Source organism: Penaeus monodon, chromosome 14, assembly GCF_015228065.2.
Source record: "Penaeus monodon isolate SGIC_2016 chromosome 14, NSTDA_Pmon_1, whole genome shotgun sequence".
NCBI classification, from domain to species: Eukaryota; Metazoa; Arthropoda; class Malacostraca; order Decapoda; family Penaeidae; genus Penaeus; species Penaeus monodon.
Genome location: NC_051399.1, coordinates 51,388,367 through 51,408,731, shown reverse-complemented (window position 1 = coordinate 51,408,731; position 20,365 = coordinate 51,388,367). Strand labels below are relative to the sequence as shown.

Genomic DNA, 20,365 nt, shown 5'->3' with positions numbered 1-20,365 from the left:
CTGGAGAAAAATTTTTGTGTTTTTGGAACTGATTTACAATTACAGTTTCTTTTTTTGAAAAAATTTTTTTCGTTTGAGGACTAATTTTATTTTTAAATTTTTTTGTATTTTGTTTTGTTTAGGTTGTCAGGCTATAGGGGGGGGGGATAGTGCTACGCCAGGGGTCTTTTTCTCGGGGCGAAACTGTGTTAAAAGAAAAGGGACCCGGGGATTGTTAACATGAAGGACCTGGGCAAACATGACGAGGGCTGTGAGGGAGGAGCGGAGGAACAAGCCGAGGAGACGGTTTGGGGGCTGTCCCGTGAACCTCGGGGTGTGTGCCCGGACCCGATATAACTTTTGTTGCCCCGTTATAAGGTATCGTGCAGTGTGGGCATGCTGGGTTTTCCCCCCGTATTGGCCTTAGAAAAGTGTAGGGGAAAAAACTTGTGTAAAAAAGGAAAGATGTCACGGTTTTTTATTTTGTGCCCGCCTGCATGGGTTTCTCCTCGTGGTGTTTGGGACGCGTGGTGCCCGGGGCTTTTGGGGCTGTTTATGTTCACGCCCTGTGGGTTAAAAAACCGTCTGCCCGCCTATTTGTGTTTGGGGGCAGAGAGGAGAGGGGGGGGCGTAACAATAAATCAATCTCCCGGGGAGGAAAAAAAAATTGATCAAAAAACGGCAGAGTTTTTTCATGTGCAGTTTTTATAGTGTACACTTCTTTTTATATTTTGCAAAAAGTATTTTCTCCCCCCAGAACTTTTTTAAAATTTAATGGCACAAAAACTAAAGAACTCTAGCAAAATTTTGGGAAATATGAACCATTATCAGATTTTTTCCCTAATTGGGGAACGTGAGATGTAAATATAAAGAACAAACTCACTGAGTGATGACGCCAGGTATTGAAAATTTCCCAAAAGGGATTACAGAGTAAGAATGGGGATTAACGGTATTAAAAGAAAGCAAATGGTATAACGATAAGATCCGATCAGCGAAATGAGCAAAGTTTTATTCCTCATACTGGGTGAGGTCCACCTGGAACACAGATGGTCTTTTTAGTATATCTTCAGCACGTTCTTTTACTCTCATTTTTTTGATAGTATATGGAATTATAGAAAAAAAGATCAGATACATACTTCTTTTCGGCAGAGGCTGAAAGTATTGAATTATACTTGCACACAATAACATTGCCTAATATGCACGACAGATAAAACAGATTTAGAAACGGTATTTGAAAATATTAAAAAGAAAAACTTAAGAACCTGAAGGTAATGTTGAAGACATGTCCACGACCTTGTAGCTAATAATTTATTCATCTCTATCCGCAATTGGTTTTGCTATAATTATCATGATCATAGATATCTTAATTTTTTGTATCATGCTTAAGATGTCTATGATGACAATGCTTATGTTTTTCTTACCATGATCATAATCAGTATCATCACTTTTATTCAAATTTTTATCAAATTAACATTAGCATCAGCATTAGCATCATTATTGCCGACGCTATAACAATAATGTCTTTGATAGCAACAATAATCACATGTTTAAAGGATTGATTAATGATGGTGATAATAGAATTATTAGTAAGAATAGTTATACAAATACAATTACAAATACTGATAATACCAACAAAAAGAGGAACAGTAACAGCAATGTGTATGAAAGCACTCAAGATTCAATAATAAGCAGAATTCCTGTTTATGATTATCTATATTATTTAACTCTTTCTACTTAAAGTAACGATGTAAGGATGCATGTGTACACAGTTTTAAAAACCGTAGACAATATCATTTTATTCAATATGCATGTTGCATACACTGCATTCTTTCCAGAGTTGCACAACTTGAAAATTAGTAAAAGTAGTTTGGTGCAAAAACAAAACATACATTATATTCGTATGTTGAAAACTCAGTGAACACTGACTTAAAGATGTCTAATGTTAGTAATAAATACGCCAACGATCATACCACGTTGAAAACACAGCTTCTCGTCCGATCAACGAAATTAAGCAACGTTGGGTCTAGTCAGTAGTTGGATGGGTGACCGTCTGTGTACACCAGATGTCGTTGGCATTTTATTGTAAATTCTTTACATGTTTTGCATTTTTATAAAATTTATAGCAGCTCTTCTTATATCTATATAAAGAAATCAATTGAAATTATACTTCAGTCCATAGGAATTACAGTAAAAGTAATCGCCACTGGAGAGAGGAAGAAGGATACACAGAAAACGAATAGGCTAACTCATAGAGGTAACTAAAGTAAATGCAAACCTACATTCTAAACATTTTATTAATTTTCTGATACTAAATAGATTTTTGGGGCACTTTTACAAAGAAGAAATAACTGAAGCTGTAATAATACTAATTCCGTTAGTAATCATATTAGTAATGATATCTACGAAGGAACAATAAGTATAAAATGATTGTAATAAAGATGTCTAAAAAAAAAAAAAAAAATCACGATTAAGTTTTAGCAATATGTACTGCAGCACTTTGAAGCTTTGATTTTTTTTCAGGGCCGAAACCGCTAAAAAATGACTGTGTCGTCTGTGTATAATCTTAGTAACCAATGAGACCAAATGAAAATTGAAATGTATATGCCATAAATATACAAACTCCTAATTCAATCGCCAACGATAGTAATTATTCGGTTGGGTGACCGCCTGGGAACACCAGACGTGTCTTTTTTCAGTAGATAACTGTGAAAAGCAATAAATTATATGCACGGTTAACAAGCACAAACACAAGCATACAACAAAATATTAGGTCCAGTGTCCGCGCTAGATACAGCAGATATAAAAAATATGAAAAAAATGCACAATAGGAAATTGCATAGTAAGGTAGTGACTGATAGAAAGCTCGAAGACATGTCTACCACATTGATGCACAGTAATCCGTCTTCCCTGTATAATTTTTTTTTTCATAATTATCATTAGGATCATCGTTATCGTAATTACTGATGTAAATTAGCTGGCAATGATCACGATTATTACTTCCATATTTATTTAATCTAATTAATAATTCACTTATTAGCGTCACTTTTGGTAGGACTACAATTACTGCCATTGTTTTTTTATTGAAATAATATCACTAGTACCACTGATGTGGTCATTAATATGATTTACATTCTTCATTATGGTAGTATCATAATTACAAATTCTTATGCATTACTTGTACACCTTACATTCGTTACAGAGCTGAACGTCTAGAAAATTAGTAAAAGGCAAGTGTATGAAATTGGTGATAACCGAGCTACAAAAACTTTCGCAAAAGGACACTACATATTAAGTTTAGTCACAGATAGAAAGCTAATAAACATGTCCACGACATTGAGGCACACTAATCTACGTCTTCCCTATCGTGATTGGTTTTGTTATAGTTGTCGTTATATTCATCGTTGTCGTAATTACTGATACCATGAATAAGATAGCCATGATAATCATTATATTTTTTTTCCCATGATCAACGTCACTAGTTTTATCTATTTATTGACTTACTAATAATCATAATTGATTGTGGATTACAATTATGATTATTATCAGCATTACTGCTATTCATTATAAATTATCATCAATAATATCATCACCAGGATCACTGCTATTATCATGATTTACATTCATCATTTTAGTCAGAGATGGCTAGTATCGTGATACATGTATCGATCGATGCTTTTGTATTGGTATCCATATCCCTTTAGCGATTCAAAGTCTGCATCGTTTTATCGGTATCGCTAGGGTGTTTTTCTTAAAATGTAACGAAAAATGGTACATCCATACATTTACATGGCAATCTTTTAAAAGACCCAATTTTTTGTATACTACAATATGTGTATATATGTATATGGTGTATATATGAAATATATTTATGTATTATATATATATATATATGTATACATTATATATGTATAACATATATATATATATACATATATATATATTATATGTATATATATATATCATTGCATTGTTATGATCAAATTTCTCGTGATATGGGAATGAAGGGGATTCCCCTTCAAAATACCAATAATATTGCCCAATAACTTTGCATAGAGCTTAAAAGAATGGTAAAATGTTTTGTTAATACCAGTGCAGACTACCATGCTATTGAAATGAGATTTTCAGCATTTCAATGCTGTAAAACATTTAGGAAATGCATAAATATCTTCGAACGAGTTATCTGTAAAATTTCCAATGAGCTGGCTTGACAAAACTAACGAAATATATGCAAGTAAAATCATTATAGTCCTGACTTCGTAGGCAAGTGGATATAAAACACTTTTCGGTAAAAATGAAATGTTATAAGGGGGTTAGCGCGAACGCAGTCCCCCGCTAACAAAAATTGCGCACTCGAGTTAACCACATTTGGGTTAATCGCAGGGGTCAGCACCACCGGAGTGCAATGGTGAGCCTCGTCCTGGGAGAACCGCCTTCGTGATCACGGTATCTCCTGTGCCAGGTAAGTATGCTAAAACAACCACGGGCTGACCCACGCTCACCCATACTGAGAACCCCACGCTCTTTACAACACTTTATACAAATATCAGCTTTGACTTTAGTTTTCTCAAGATCCTCTTAGTAAATCACATTTCTAATTATATTTTACAACTATGGTTGGAAACAGAGACGTTCGCTTGCAAGGCATTAAATTTGAAACTGTCCATTACATATCGTAGAATAAATAAGCTTTTGCGGCATTCGTTTTATAAACACCATTTTTATCATCTCCGTAACATTTTTTTTAGCAATGTTTATAAGTATACATAAGTGTGTGAGCGCACACACACACACATATATCCATAAAATCCATCCATACACCCATTAATACAGGCGGATATACATGTTTGCCTAAGTGTAATATTCAGATGATTTCAATGTACACTGCGGTATATACCATTCAGATTTTAATTATATTACGCTACGCTACTATCACATGGAATGTATAGTCAAATTTACTTCAATGTTTTTTATGGCAATTTTAAAGACTTTTTATTCAAAAGAAAACGTACAAGTTCTTTTCTGAGGTATACTTGCGTAAACATTCTATGACCATTTACTATTATGTAAAGTTACATATGTATACATTATACATACACACACACATTATAACGGGCTCAGAACCTAGTACAATGGTTAGCAGGGGTAGTTGTTATGACGGCTTGACGCTTTATTAATGAAGAGTACAACACAGTAAGGGAACACACGAGACGAAGTCTTAGGGTAAACGCTGAGCAAGGGGTCGCATGTCCGGTCGACACACTTCAACATAGTCCTCCTCCAGGTATAAATCTGCGGCGTCCTCGTTCACACATCCTCGCAGATCTCGTCCAGGTCCTTTTCGGCCGCATGCTCGTCCTCACGTCCTAGTAATCTTCGTCTGGATCTATGGGCGTCCTGGCAGGAGGCATCCTCTTCGGCATCTTAGCATCTTCGGCATCTTCGCTGACGAGCTTCTGGAGTTTGACTGGATCTGCCTGCGTCCAGGCAAGCAGCACCCATCCACAGCATCCTGGGGGGATTGGTACCTGCGCTGGCAAGTTCCTGGTCCTTCGCTACATCATGAGGCAGCTTACTACCTGCTCTGACGAACATCCTGGTCCGCAGACATGATGTACAGAGAAGAAATGTATGCAAAATAAGAAACTGTACATTATGTATGAGTCACTCATCACAACTGACAAAATTGCGAGCAAAAGAAATACATCATAGATTTTTATGCCTGCAAATATGACAGCAACAAACCCTATTAATGAAAAGGTTTCAGTGTCTTATGTTCTGCGTGAATGAGTGAGTGAGTGAGTGAGTGAGTGAGTGAGTGTGTGTGTGTGACAGCGAACATGAATGAGAGTGAAACTGAGAGTGACCTCACACAGAAAATGTATCACAAACATGAAGATTAACATTCAATATAGAAAAACAGATAAATTAGCAATGCTATTTATACAAAATTATTTCAACTACCACACTGAATTCAACATTTAATATGCGACAGAATGTACGCATTAATGAATGGTGATGTGAAAAAATATTTGCAAGCTTTCTAATAAGTGTATCTTCTCTGGGGGTCAGAAATTCTGAACTGCCGAGGTAGCCATGTCCCGCTATTCATCGATGGGGGGATCCTATGCCCAAAAGGCTGTAGAATCAGGCGACCTGGGCCAGAAAGATCTGTAAATAACCTGCTTTCTTCCGAGTATCTGTGATGGGCGCTCATCACATTCCCTACGAGTATCTCTCACGAATCACACTACTGCTTGGGATGTACCCAAAACATGCAAGAGAGTGAAAAGGGCGTGATAAATAAGCAAATAATGATTCTAGCTTAAACCCTAGTCCTACAATAATTAACGGATGTAACTGCATATCACACTGACTCAAAAGTTGCCGATCGAACCAATAACTTCGGTTCTACTCATACCTATTCTAATGATGGGGCAGAGATTTACGCATCCCTGTGTGCTATGATATGGGGGAAGATCCTAACGCTATACTCAAAATAAATTGATAAAAAATCGTGTTACAAGCTCAATTCTACCTGATAGAACGTGTCACCAACGAGCAATGTAACGGTGCTACAGTTATCCCAAGGTGTCAACCTCATCAACAACCAAATTACAGGAAAAACAAGTGGTCATCTCTTGAACTTTCCGTGTCTTGACCGACCGGAAGGGAAAGATAATTTAATTAACTAATTGATTAATGAACGATATTCATGTTTGTTGACAATACCGTGATCACACAGTAATGTGATCTAAGGTCAGAAGAAACGTGTGAGAACATACCATTTGCTGTTACTTAGCACTTTTACCCAACAAAACCAACAGGGAGAGTGACTGCACCTACGGCTTAACACATTTATGGGAGAAGGAAGGGAAAAGAAATAAAGAGGCCACATGTATTCACGTGGATTTGTACACATCGTAGATCGTGGAAGCAGGTCGAGACGATTTCGGAGACTGTGTGTGTGGAGCCAAAGGGATGCAAAAACCCCCCTGCTACCATTTGAAATGGGTCAAAACCTGTACAATGGCTAGGGGGGGTAGTTATAGTGTATGACGGCTTGACTCTATTAATGAAAAGAGAAAAAACACAGTAGAGAACACACAATATGTTTTGGGTAAACGCTGACGGGGGGGTCACATGTCCGGTCGGCCACCCCTAAAGGGGAAAGGCAACCTGGCCTTATCACGTTGGCCCGGCACAACTGGGGGAGGGGGCAGTTAAAATCGTCAACTACCTCCTGCTGAGTGAGGTTCTAACTAAAAACTTGGCCCACAGGGAAAAACAACCACAGGTCTACTGGTAAAAGATTTACGAAGTCGTGCTAGTACAGCCACACACAGTTGTTTCCATGTGCAGACTTAAGTGCAGCATCACAAGTTGCGGACAGGGGAAAGGTTATTTTTAAAATAAAAATACCTTATATGGAGTTTGCTGTGGGGAGCGGTGCGCTTATTAGTGGGGGGGGGCCAGGTGGGTTGTGTTAGAAAAAGACTTTTTGTAAAAAACGGGTTTGAGAAGCACGGTTTTTTCCACATTCTTGGAAGCCCAAGAATTTAAAAAACTGCTTGAAACCCCAGCAACATTCTTTCAACAGACACAAATCATTGCCGTACGAAAATCATATTTAAAGACCCCCAACGTAAGTCTGTTGCTAAAAAAGGAGTTCACTAACAAGTCTCACAGTAAAAATTTTCTGGCACACAACCAGTTTTAGATCGCTTCCGGCCTTTTGGGTAAGATCAAAGTGAGTATCTTTTGATCAGCTTAAATTGAACGATCCCCGTGGGGTTTCAATTTAAAATTATTTTTGGAAAATGGCGAAGGGTGGGGTTTCTCCCACTTTGTGCAGACGGCCCAGTATGCAGTGCCCCCGGATTTGGGCCACTCCCTATGGGAAAAATAAAATATTTAATTTTATTATTGCTTTTTACGAATCCAACCACTCAAATAGGAGTAGGGGCGCTCTACGGGATTCCTACACCGTGTCGGATACAGGACCCCCCCAAACGTATCCACTCCCTTTTAGGGGATCTTAAACAAAAAACCCCTTTTATAAAGTTTTTTAATTCATATATGCCTGAGCGCTTTTTTCTGTTAAAAATAAACAAAGCAAATGAGCGCTGTACCTCCTGATTTCTTACTTAAATCAAAATACATAAAAAAAATGAATTTTAGGGAAATCCGTGTCAAAGGTATATTAAAAATATTATGATCATACAAAAAAGACTCTTTAAAAAACAGATCTTTTTCCCCTGTGCCCTTCCCTTTTCTCAGCGCATATTAAATGCAAGACGAAAATTATTTAACATTTTTATACGAAAGTAAATACAAAGGGCCGAACCCCCTTGCCCAAAAACACCAAAAAAAATCTACAAATTTTCATAAAATTACATTGTAATTAGCCTAATCTCTCTGTATTTAAATTTTTAGCTCCCTTAAAAGCTAGATTAAAAAAGCTTCCCAAAAGGGGGACTTTTTCAGATGATTCTCGTTGCCGGAGATCGGGGAAGTAATGATTAACTTGGGCAATATTTAAACATATTTTAGAGTAAAATCATTTTCTTTTAAAAAACACGCGATATAAAAAGACTTTGAGAAATGAATTTACTAGGCCCTTCCCTTTTCCTTAGACTGGATCGGAGCATTTTCAATACCCCAGGATTGATCTAAGACTGTCTCTGGAAGAAATTAACTGATAAAATATTGTATATCAATAAAGTTAAAATCACCTTTAAAATGAAATGTGTGAAAGACCTGCATGCATTCCCATTCCCCCCTGAGAATCTATGCCTCCACAAACTTTTAAGGCACAGTGAAAATAATGCACTAATGTTTTTTTATAGAAAAAGAAATACCCCCAGGCAAAAAATTTAAAATACTCTTTCGAATTTCCACACCAACTCAAGGGGGTAATTAAAAAGAAATTTTAAAAACACAAAACGGTTTTTGGCAGTGGCATTAGATAATGCTATCAAAAAATAAAAAAAATATATATATTTTAACTTTAAAAAATGAAAAATGTTTTTCAGTGATTTTTAAACAGACACCCCCCAAAAGGGCCGGGGTTTTTGGGTTTGAATCTAGAAGCGAGAGCCCACATAATTTATATATGGGAAATTTTTTTCTCCCTGTCAGGAGTTCTCAAAGTTCAAGAATACTTCTAGTGGACTGATATTCAATCACTCAGCCTGTGTGATCCTCCTCTCAACATCGGTAAACCGAGTCAGAACGGTCATCAAACTCTCAAGCAAACACTTGTGAGCCGCTTCCCGCTCAGAGGATTACACTAACAGTCCTCATCGTGGTTGAATATATTCCGAGAATCTAGGCGAGAAACCCGGCAATCGCACTATAGAAGTGATCCTATAAAGTATGATCATAGTTTCACTTTCTAGATTTACTCACAGCCTGCATTTTACTGAAGACTTTCTTCTAATACACCGGGTTTTTCACGCGTTCATGTGTTAGCATACGTATGATGTAATATGTGGACATAGTTTGCCCATTTAGAAATATTTACATAACCTACAACTATCTAATGAAATACTATACAGAAAATATAAAGTGGAACTTGCATTTACTATCGATAGTTTAAAACAACACATTTATACATTCGCGGCACAGGGACTATACTAAACTACATGAAAGGATATATCTTCATATTACCTATTCCAATGCATATCCTATCAAATTAAAGGTACATATTTCTAGGTACTATAAGGTAATCTAATGTGGGAATCAAAAGGTTCATGTATCTTAAAAAGTTATCTCGATGGTTGATGATTTCAAGGCACAACATTCCTCCTCATATGTGATGTTACAATTTCAATTGTTAAATTCAGTCATGTTCAAACCACCTGGCTTATATACTTCGTTAACGTAAATGCCATGACTACACACTTACTTTTGTGCGTGCTAATCCTTATTTGATAAAATAACAATATTGGTTCTTTCAAGATATGCCTTTCTTGCCCTTCTACTTATCGCTCTACGACCCCTCAGTCTACCTTTGTTGGTCAACTTGATTACCATTTATTTCTAACTCTGGTTTCCCTTCAAAACGCATAAATCTTTCGCCTTTTACTAAAGATTTCCGTGGAGGGGAACAACTCAATGAGTCTTACTCAATTTTTTCTATAGCCCACTTCGGTGGGTTCAAATTCAACATACGCAATAAAGATATAATTCACTAATAGTAATCTTGTAGTAAGGATAATATCTGGATATGTATTCAATTAGTTGTAGTGACTACATAATATTTCAACCTTCCATCCTCGGCTAAAACAAATTGCTTTTCCATTTATATCAGTTATACATTATTTTTCATTAAAAAACGCTATCAGTTGGTGTTCGAAGCTAATTCATTTACTGTATTTTTACAGTTCTAATCTCAGCTTGCTTCATCCTAATTTTCATTTACTTGGTGGTGAAAGGGATTATCCTTATATACAAATAAAATAATGTGCAATAACATTAACTATGATTTCGGAAATATGTGTACGTACATTAAGACGTTAGTGGTCTACCTGCTGTTTATATATAGATATTTTACATTTCTCACACCACTGATCTACTCTGATGCAACTCCCATAATATATCATATATTTATCTATCTATATGTGTAAATATATAAATGTGTGTGGACATACATTTTATATTATCAAATATATGATAATTAATATTTATCCATAATGTTAAAGGTATAGGAAATGTAGGACAACCACAGTGTACCACATATATGCCCACCCAACTATATAGCAGAAACTCTGTATGGGAAATCGCAATTCATAATTAAAAATAAATGTTATTTCCATGTTCATATTATTTTTGACGAAATAACATCCCTTAAGTAAAGAAAAACATATGCACAATTAGGTTAATATGATAAATTTAGCAACTACTGTAGTTAGTCTCATAAAAGTAAAGAACATTTAAACAAATGTAAAGTACCATTTTTTCAAAATATATTACTGGTGCCTACATCCATCTAGATACGTCAAATTCCTTTCACTACCCATTTCTTTGGCATTGTATACAATTGGATATTTCCTGCTTTGGACACTACAATCGTTCAAATATTCTGCAGCCAATATCGAAATATAGATCAATATATTTATGCAAAGTTGCATAATAATTTACCAGGATAAATAAGAATTGCCAGGTAGCTATTTTCTTTTGGGTAAGTTTATCATATGAACTCATTGGGATGTATCAAAAAACTGAAATTATCTAACAGTTGTTCCCCACTCATGAATCTTGGCCTCAGTAAGGTTTTAAGGTTTGGGTTTCCTATGGAATTACTCAAGTGTATCGAAATGTAATATGGGGGATAGCGCGAACGCAGTCCCCCGCTAACAAAAATTGCGCACTCGAGTTAACCACATTTGGGTTAATCGCAGGGGTCAGCCCCACCGGAGTGCAATGGTGAGCCTCGTCCTGGGAGAACAGCCTTCGTGATCACGGTATCTCCTGTGCCAGGTAAGTATGCTTCACCAACCCACGCGCCGACCCACGCTCACTCACACTGAGAACCCCACACGCTCTACAACACTTTATACAAATACCAAGTTGGAATTTTCTTTTACGTAGACTCTTCTAGTGAATGCCACTTTGGTTTATATTTCAAAACTGTATTCGGAAACAAAAAGGTCACTTGTTATTCATTCAATAATAACTATCCTTATCATAACGTAAATTACAGTGTATAAGAAGCTTTTTCCACCTGTACTTCTGTTATCCTAATTTTATCATCGTGATATTTTATGGCATATACATATGAAAATCCACACATACACACTCGAACATATTCATCTAACCCATCAAGGCATCCATAAATACAGATGGATACATATCTACGAACATAGTCGTATAAATTGAATATTCACATGATTTGAATACACTCAGGTTTATGCATTTTTCAAATCTTGCTTATATTTCGCAAGACTAATATATATCAAATGGAAATAATGGTCAGGGTTCGTAAACATATATATGTATATACATATGTGTGTGGAAAATAAACCAAAAAAGTATTCGTGTTGTGTGCGCGTACGTTTTTACATATAAGTATACATGGACGTTTGTGCGTGTGGACGCGTGTCAAAGTGTGCGGGTAAACAGGGCCTAACATAATTAATAGTAATAGATTGGCATATACGTCTATGCCGGCCCGGTGTCCTGGGATGTGAACGTGGGCCGGGGCGGGAGTGTGCTGGTTTAGGGCGCATGCAAATGTAATAATTTTAGTGATGGTTAAAAAACTAAAAATATTTTCCCACGTGTACTTTCGTTAAAAGTCCGATGAACATTGTGAATCCCAGCAACAGTTTTTCAATAAAAGGAAACATTCTAATATGCAAATCATATTTCAATAACTTCTAACGCCATGTCGTTTACATCCTGTAGTTCTATTCTTATCGCTTAATATCTGATACGATCCCCATGTGGGATCTACGATTTTAAAACTGTTTTTTGGGAAAAATGGCAAAGTGCTAGGGCTTGCTCCCCTTTGCCGTGGATCGGCCCGGTATTGCAGTACCTCCGGATTGGTCCACTCCCTCCGGGGGGATAGCAACTAATTTTATTTATTTGTATGCAGTTAGCAAGTTTCACATTAGCTCCTCTCTTAAGAGCTGATATTATACTAGTTTCTTTAAAACTAGTGACTATATTTTCATCGCTATCGAAGATGGCCTCAGTAATGCATTTTAGCTAAAACCAAAATATATACACATTGTATAGTTACAACACTTACAGCTAATAAAACACGAAAATTAATATGATTTCTAAGAACTGGCCAATTATTGTAGTACTTCCTAGATAATCCAATCTCTCCGGGAAGATATTAACTAATAAAACATATCAACTAGTTGACGATATATTAAAGAGAAAGGCTACAGTTACATTCACTCGAAGTATGAAAAAGACCAACCCCTTCCCACTCCATGCAACAACCTTACTCTAGAAACTTATGGTATGTATAACTATGAATCGTGCCCTTCATAAATCACGATTGACCTTTCATTCACTGCCTTTGACTTTTCCGGTACATGAAGTAATAAAGGAGTGCAAGTATAATAATTACACTCGGGGGAAATACTATGAAAAGATAGACAAAATAATAATGATCATATCTAAAGGTTTTTATATACTTGTAATGCAAAACAATTTACGAACAAATTAGTTGGTTATTATTTCAAATCTGGTTAAAACATTTGGAACGATGAAAATTACTCTAATAACAAGTGTTGACACTTACTTCAGTTTACTAGCAACCCCTTGATTTCTCATCTGAACATCCGATAACAGAGTCGGAACAGTCATCAAACTCTTAAGCACCTTAGACCGCTTCACGCTTAAATCAAATGGTATAAAGAAAAATTAGAGGGAACCTAATTTATTTACTATACATGAAAAAAGAAAGAAAAAAAAACGTGGTATCAGGGACTAAATAAACTATATGCACCATGAATGCATTTTCTTCATAAAGTCTCCAGTGCATTTCCAATACATTATACACATGCTTAATTACTATATAAACTTATACATATATCATATTATTCCCATTCGTCATTTCATACACACAACATTATATATTACAAACATACATCCCTTTATATATCATACATACATCCTTTATATACATGCATATATATTTTTATATATATATTAATATATAAAATATAATTTTATATTATATATATATATATATTTTATATATACCAACATATATTTTTATACACATTTATATATATATTTATTATATAAAATTACATAATATATATAAATATATATATATAAAATATATATATATATATATATATATTAATATATATATATATAATATATATATATATATATATATATATATATATAAAATAATAATAAAATAACAAATTATATATATATATATATAATAATATTTATATCATATATATAAATTTCTTATAATATATAATTTTTATTATATATATAATCTATATTAATATATTCAATTTAATATATTATATATATATATATTCTTATAAAATAATATTAAAATTAATATATAAAATTTATATATTAATAATATAATATTATATATATTTTAATATATTTTAAATATATATTATATATATTATATATTACTCATATATATATATATATATATACTATAATAAATATATATAAAACTAATAATTATTATATATAATATATATATATTTCATATCATATTATATATATTATATATATATATTATATATATATATACTCATACATAAATACATCAAAATATAAGCATACGTAAAATCATTTAATGCATATCACTTGTTTACGAGACGTTTTATGTTCAGCCCCCATTTTTCAACGCAAACCAAATGTGCCACAGATACCTGGTGTCCGTGTCACTTTTTCCCCACGCCAAGCATTGTTGTTTCTTGAGTCATATAACGTAGATTTTATAGGGTAAACTTCTGACTTTTCAGAACTTTCAGCTCTTGGTGCTTTGCCTACACCTTCAGTGCCTTGATTTTCCAGGTTTGCAGGACTACAGTAAGCGTAGTCGGCAGCCCACCTCAGACCCGCAGTACTCTTCTACACCAGGGTGTAGGATTGTGCTTTTTGACTTTTGCTTCAAGTAAAATTCCTGAGCATGTCACAATTGGATACGAACGTGTCCAAGTGAGACCGTATATTCAAAAACCTATGCGCTGTAGTAGATGCCGAAAGTTTGGACACACCTTATTACGATGCAATGATAAAGACACTGGTAAATTGAATTGTGGTAAATGTGCTGGAGCTCATGACACTGCTGGACGTAATGCTCTCAAGTGTGCTAACTGTGCAACTACCCATCAATCTGGCTTTACTGAGTGCAGCGGCTTGAAGGACACTGAAATTTTTGCATACATGAGAGCATGAAGTACCGTGAAGCCAAGAGGAAAGGTTTGACCAACAAACCAATACTTTCTGCGCTTCCGCAGCAACAACACTCCCAGTGTAAAAAGCATCAGTCAGGAGCTTGCGGCTAAAGACAAAGAAATTGCAGAATTAAAGGCATACCAGAAATTGCAGAATTAAAGGAAACTGCTAAAGAATTTAAGAATTGAATAATACAATTCAACAAATTGCTGATCAACCCAGCAAAAGCAGCAGCAGCATCATACGATGATCATACAAAAACACAATCTTGATCGCACCTTGTCCAGACGGTCCTGCTAGGAGCCGCTAGGATTGTTCTCGGAACAGATTATCTTCTACTGGGCGTCTCCAAAGCAGTGAGACGCAGGACATACAGGCTACTGTCCTCCAAAATACCCATGGGAGGCCCCTGGGTTAGCGAGGGGAAAGAGGACAAGGCACTTCCAAACCCCATAAAATGTAATCTTCACGTTAACCATTGTACAATGGAACTGTCGAAGTCTTTGAACTAAAGTAAATGACCTCAGATTTAGCATCATCTTAAGCTCCCGATGTAATAGTTCTCCATCTTGTGTCAAATGGGGTCGTTTCGCTGAGGAACTACCATCTGTGTCAGAAGGAAGGATGGAGAGGGTAGGGGTGGAGGCGGAGTCCGCCATGTACATTCACCTAAGCGTCCCATTCACTGTAGTAGGAATTGATTCTACTTTGGAGTATGTCACATGCAAAGTAAAAATCAATAACATGTATCTGACTACATGTTCAGTTTATTGTCCAGCTAGTAATAGGGTAATTTATAATGAGTTTTTTGCTCTTCAGGATAGTCTGTCACAAAAGAAATTAATTTTAAAACGATTTTAATGCTCATCATACGTTATGGGGTTCCTACGGCGAGGTGGAGGTGAGCAAGTAGTTAAGTTGATTAATGATTCTTGTCTGATCCTTATGAACGATGGTAGTTCGACGCGGGTGAACGATAATACCAGTACTTTTTTCTTTATTGGCCTATCACTAGTCTCTTTATCAATAGCACCCCAAATACCCGTGGCACACCATTGAAGACTCGTTGGGAAGCGATCATCTTCCTATTTTTATTTAATAATCAAGCAACACAACAGGAATACCTTTTAGCACCTAAATTTTTTAACATAAAACAGCAGATTGGGTCACCTTCACAAAGAGCGTCAAGTTCGAACTTGATAAACCATTGCTGATAAAGTAAACAATATTCAGAATTGTATATTAGATGCAGCAGTGATATCCATTCCTAAACCTTCGACAGATAGGTTAAGCATAGAGTTCCACGGTGGACACTAGACTGCCGCAGACGCTGTGCCAACGAAATAGGGCCTTCAGGCTTTTCAAAAATAATATCAAAAATGAGAACCTTTTCAATTACAAACAAGCAAGAGCTAGGACCCATAGAAAAATTAGACAAACAAAATGATCCTGGCGGAGCTTGTCTCTACAATTAACAGCATCACCCTAATATCACAGGTTTGGTCCACTGTAAATAAAATAAATAAAAAAAACATCTTCACAATTTAAAATATCATTCATGAGGGAACCATTCCGATTCACCTAGAGGAATTGCTAATGCACTCGCCAAGCAGTTCTCATATACAAGCAGCTCAGACAATTACCATCCCGCATTCCTGACCACCAAGGAAGCGGCTGAGCGCAACCTATTTCACTTTGCCACGGGAGATAATCTTGATTAAATCAAGTTCTACAATGGATGAGCTTATTCGAGCTCTAGAAGCCTCGTAGAGGAACATCCCAGGCCCCAATGAGATTCGATATGAGATGATCTTAATCATGATGCCATGATTAAGTTGTTAGAAGTGACAATGGAACTTGGAAATGCCACACTTTTCTAAAATCATCGCACTTTCGCCCACATCATTCCCATATTGAAAGGGGGCAAATTCCACATCTGCCATCTCATCCGCCCAATTCGCTAAACATTGCTTATGTAGTCCGAACGATTTGTTAACAGTAGGTTATTGCATTTTATAAATTCCTGTAATTTACTAGTTGACACGGCGGTTCTTATACCTAGTCATAGTCAGTCATATTCAGGAGCAATTAAAAAAAAAATTATTTCGGTATTTTTTAGATATAGAAAAAGACTACAACATGACATGGTGATATGGCCCACTCAGAAAGCTTTATGCTTTTGGATTATGCGGAAACTTGCCTCGTTTAATTCAAATTTTCATTTAAAACAGAACTTTCTGTCAAACTTTTTCCCCCACAATGTCACTTTTTCGGACATTTTTGTCCAGACAAACAGGGTCTTACAGTAAGGTCACGAACGATTTGTTAACAGTAGGTTATTGCATTTTATAAATTCCAGTAATTTACTAGTTGACACGGCGGATTCTTGATAAACTAGTCATAGTCATGTCATATTCAGGAGGCATTAAAAAGATTTTTTTTATTTCGGTATTTTTTTAGATATAGAAAAAGCCTACAACTGACATGGTGATATGGCCCACTCAGAAAGCTTTATGCTTTTGGATTATGCGGAAACTTGCCTCTTTTTTATTCAAATTTTCATTTAAAACAGAACTTTCTGTCAAACTTTTTTCCCCACAATGTCACTTTTTCGGACATTCTGTCCAGACAAACAGGGTCTTACAAGGAAGTGTCTTGTCGCCAACATTATTTCCATGTACGATCAGTGGTATTTTACAGCTCCCCTCGAATCTTAAATAAAATGCATCCAACTGGCACTGGATATGATTCATAACTGGGCCTCCAATGGGGTTGTAAAGTTTTCCATAGGAGTATTGGGTAATTTATCCACATAGGAGGAAGCCGAACATCAGGTAACTCTAGAAAAAAATCACCAATACCTCTTCAAAAGTCAATTTGTCATTGATAGAGACTCAATTCGAAAGACCACATTGGTCAGTTAAAGAAAAAAAAGAAAAAAACACTTAATTTACTAAGTGCATTTCTGGTAAAAAAATGGGGGACTGATTGAAAGTCTTTGCTAATGATATATAATGCCTGATTGTTCGAAAGTGAATTATGAGTCAATCGTGTATGGCTTGGCATCGAACTCAATTTTGAAAAAGTTTGTTTGTTGTGCAGAATGCTTGTTTGCATGCGTGTCTTGGAGCCTTGAAGTAGAGTCAGGAGTACCTCCCCTCCGACTCAGACTTGCTAGTTAGCACGGGACCTATGTCGCAAAGGTAGCTCGAGACCCAAGCCATCCTTTTGGGCCAATAGGGGCATTAGGCCCTTTGCCACGCGAATTCACCACCTCGTCGAGAAAGTCGATATAGATCTCTCTACCATCGATACCCTGCTCAATCAAATATGCGCCATGGGAAACCCAAAATTTTTTCTATTAAGGAAGCTTGGCTTCCATCAGCTAAGACCATAGTCCCGGAGTGGAGGTACGCCAGAGGTTCAGAGATCTTTATTAAAACATCTCTGTAAAAAGCCATGATGCCTCAAACAATGGTTGTGCTGGTTGGTAGTGATAGTGGTTATTACGGCTTGGCTCTTTACTAAGGTAGAGTACTACACAGTGAAATGAACATACGAGACCATGTCTTCCCAGTAAGGGCTGAGCACGCTTGCGTGTCAAAATGATTTCTGTGAGCGAACTGCGAGATCAGACGAGGTCAGATATAATTGTCATCTAAACCCACGCTGAGGCGTTGTTCCTAAATTGACTTAGAGCAGCGTGGTCTATTTGTCTAATGGCCTACACAAAACGGCTTATGCACAGAGTATAATCTCCCTTTTTTCCATACATATTTCACCGACGGCTAAAAGACAGCTGAAAGTGTGGGAGCGGGTGTATGGTCGACTGAATGTGAACTGAAAATTCAGACTGCCAATCAAACTTTTGCCATTGATAAAGTTTTAGAGGTTTGCACTATCGTACCCACGAGAAAATTTTTTTTCTGTTCATAGTTTCACGTAAAGCCTTTAAATCATTAGAAACCACCAAAAATGAACACTGGGTAATTCATCGTATTATAGGGTGCCACAAATCATCAGCTAATTGGTACCATCCCTTGGTTATCCATGGCAATGAACCATGCTGACAATCAGCGGGTCAACTGGTGATCTGGAACTTGGCATAGTCCGTACAGTGTTTGGTGTCTCTTATAAAAAAAAAAATACATCAGGGGCAAATGAGTGGGACAACCTACAAAACAATAAATCATCCAACAATAGAACTGTGGGGACACCCTTGGAAAGATGAAGGGAGGTGGTGGTGGTGTTGGCCCGTCTAGGGTCAGTGCCACTAGATTAACCCTCCTCTACCCTTATATCGAGAAAAACTTCCCCCTACAATACACTGATTGCAATACCAACCTCACAATAACCTATATATTAACAACTTCCCAGAAATTCAACAATAACAGAATAAACCATAAAAAATATTTTCGAATTAAAAATATAGAATTTACAATATCAAATCTGCTATCAGGTGATGAAAAAATAAGTAATAGCTTTCCTATGGGAGACAAAACTTTACGACCTTACATAGACTGAAATAAATAGGATCCATTGGATTAATGATCTTGGCTGTCTCTGTTAACATGGCCATATGCCGCTGGTCGATAGCTAAGAAATCCAACAAACAAACAAACATTTATACATACATACACATACATATACCTATATATGTATACATATATACACATACATGATATATACATTATAAAGTATATATATAGGCTATGTATGTATACAGCAGCCCATATATATCAGAAATTATACCATACAGCATATATATGCCCACCCAAATTATGTCATACATATGACTATATTTACATACAGGAAAATCACATATACAGATATGAATATATAAAATATAAAATATATATATAATAATATATATAATATATATATATATATATATATATATATATATATATAATATATAAAAGGAACACATGCATAGTTTACACATATACATAAATATATATTTCTATACAAACACACTTTATATAAAACATATACAATATATATAATATTCTATATATATATATATTATATATATATATAATATATCATATATATATATATATATATATTATATATATATATATATACATATGCACACACACATATATAAATATTAATACAATTATACAAATTTAAAAACATAAATATTCATACATGCATATATAAAAACATATTTTGGATATAAAATACTGATAACTACACACGCATGTATATTTATGTATGTTGTATTATTATATTAATATAATATAAAAATATATATATATATATATAATATATATATATAATATATATATGATATATATATATATAAAAATTTTATTTTATTGTGTGTGTGTTTGTGTTGTGTGTGGTGTGTGTGTGTGTGTTTGTGTGTGTGTGGGGTGTGTGTGTGTGTGTGTTGTGTTGTGTCTATACAAAACACATATATAACACCTATCAATGCATATTATCAATATATATATTTAAATATTATATATATATA

At 35.4% G+C, this 20,365-nt stretch overlaps 5 non-coding genes and 2 pseudogenes across 5 annotated transcripts; 4 read left to right on the top strand and 3 right to left on the bottom strand.

Moving 5' to 3' along the window:
* The first annotated feature begins 1,935 nt into the window (after positions 1–1,935).
* LOC119581297 lies at positions 1,936–2,054 on the top strand (annotated as a pseudogene).
* Positions 2,055–4,283: 2,229 nt separating this feature from the next.
* On the bottom strand, positions 4,284–4,446 carry LOC119581323. Its single transcript, XR_005229473.1, has one exon. It is a non-coding gene; the product is annotated as a U1 spliceosomal RNA (small nuclear RNA).
* Positions 4,447–7,696: 3,250 nt separating this feature from the next.
* LOC119581368 lies at positions 7,697–7,872 on the top strand (annotated as a pseudogene).
* Positions 7,873–9,160: 1,288 nt separating this feature from the next.
* LOC119581380 lies at positions 9,161–9,362 on the bottom strand. Its single transcript, XR_005229522.1, has one exon. It is a non-coding gene; the product is annotated as a small nucleolar RNA U3 (small nucleolar RNA).
* Positions 9,363–10,021: 659 nt separating this feature from the next.
* LOC119581402 lies at positions 10,022–10,139 on the top strand. Its single transcript, XR_005229539.1, has one exon. It is a non-coding gene; the product is annotated as a U5 spliceosomal RNA (small nuclear RNA).
* A 1,166-nt stretch (positions 10,140–11,305) lies between these two features.
* On the bottom strand, positions 11,306–11,468 carry LOC119581329. The gene has a single exon (XR_005229479.1). It is a non-coding gene; the product is annotated as a U1 spliceosomal RNA (small nuclear RNA).
* Positions 11,469–12,352: 884 nt separating this feature from the next.
* Positions 12,353–12,541, top strand: LOC119581366. The gene has a single exon (XR_005229510.1). It is a non-coding gene; the product is annotated as a U2 spliceosomal RNA (small nuclear RNA).
* The last annotated feature ends 7,824 nt before the right edge of the window (positions 12,542–20,365 follow it).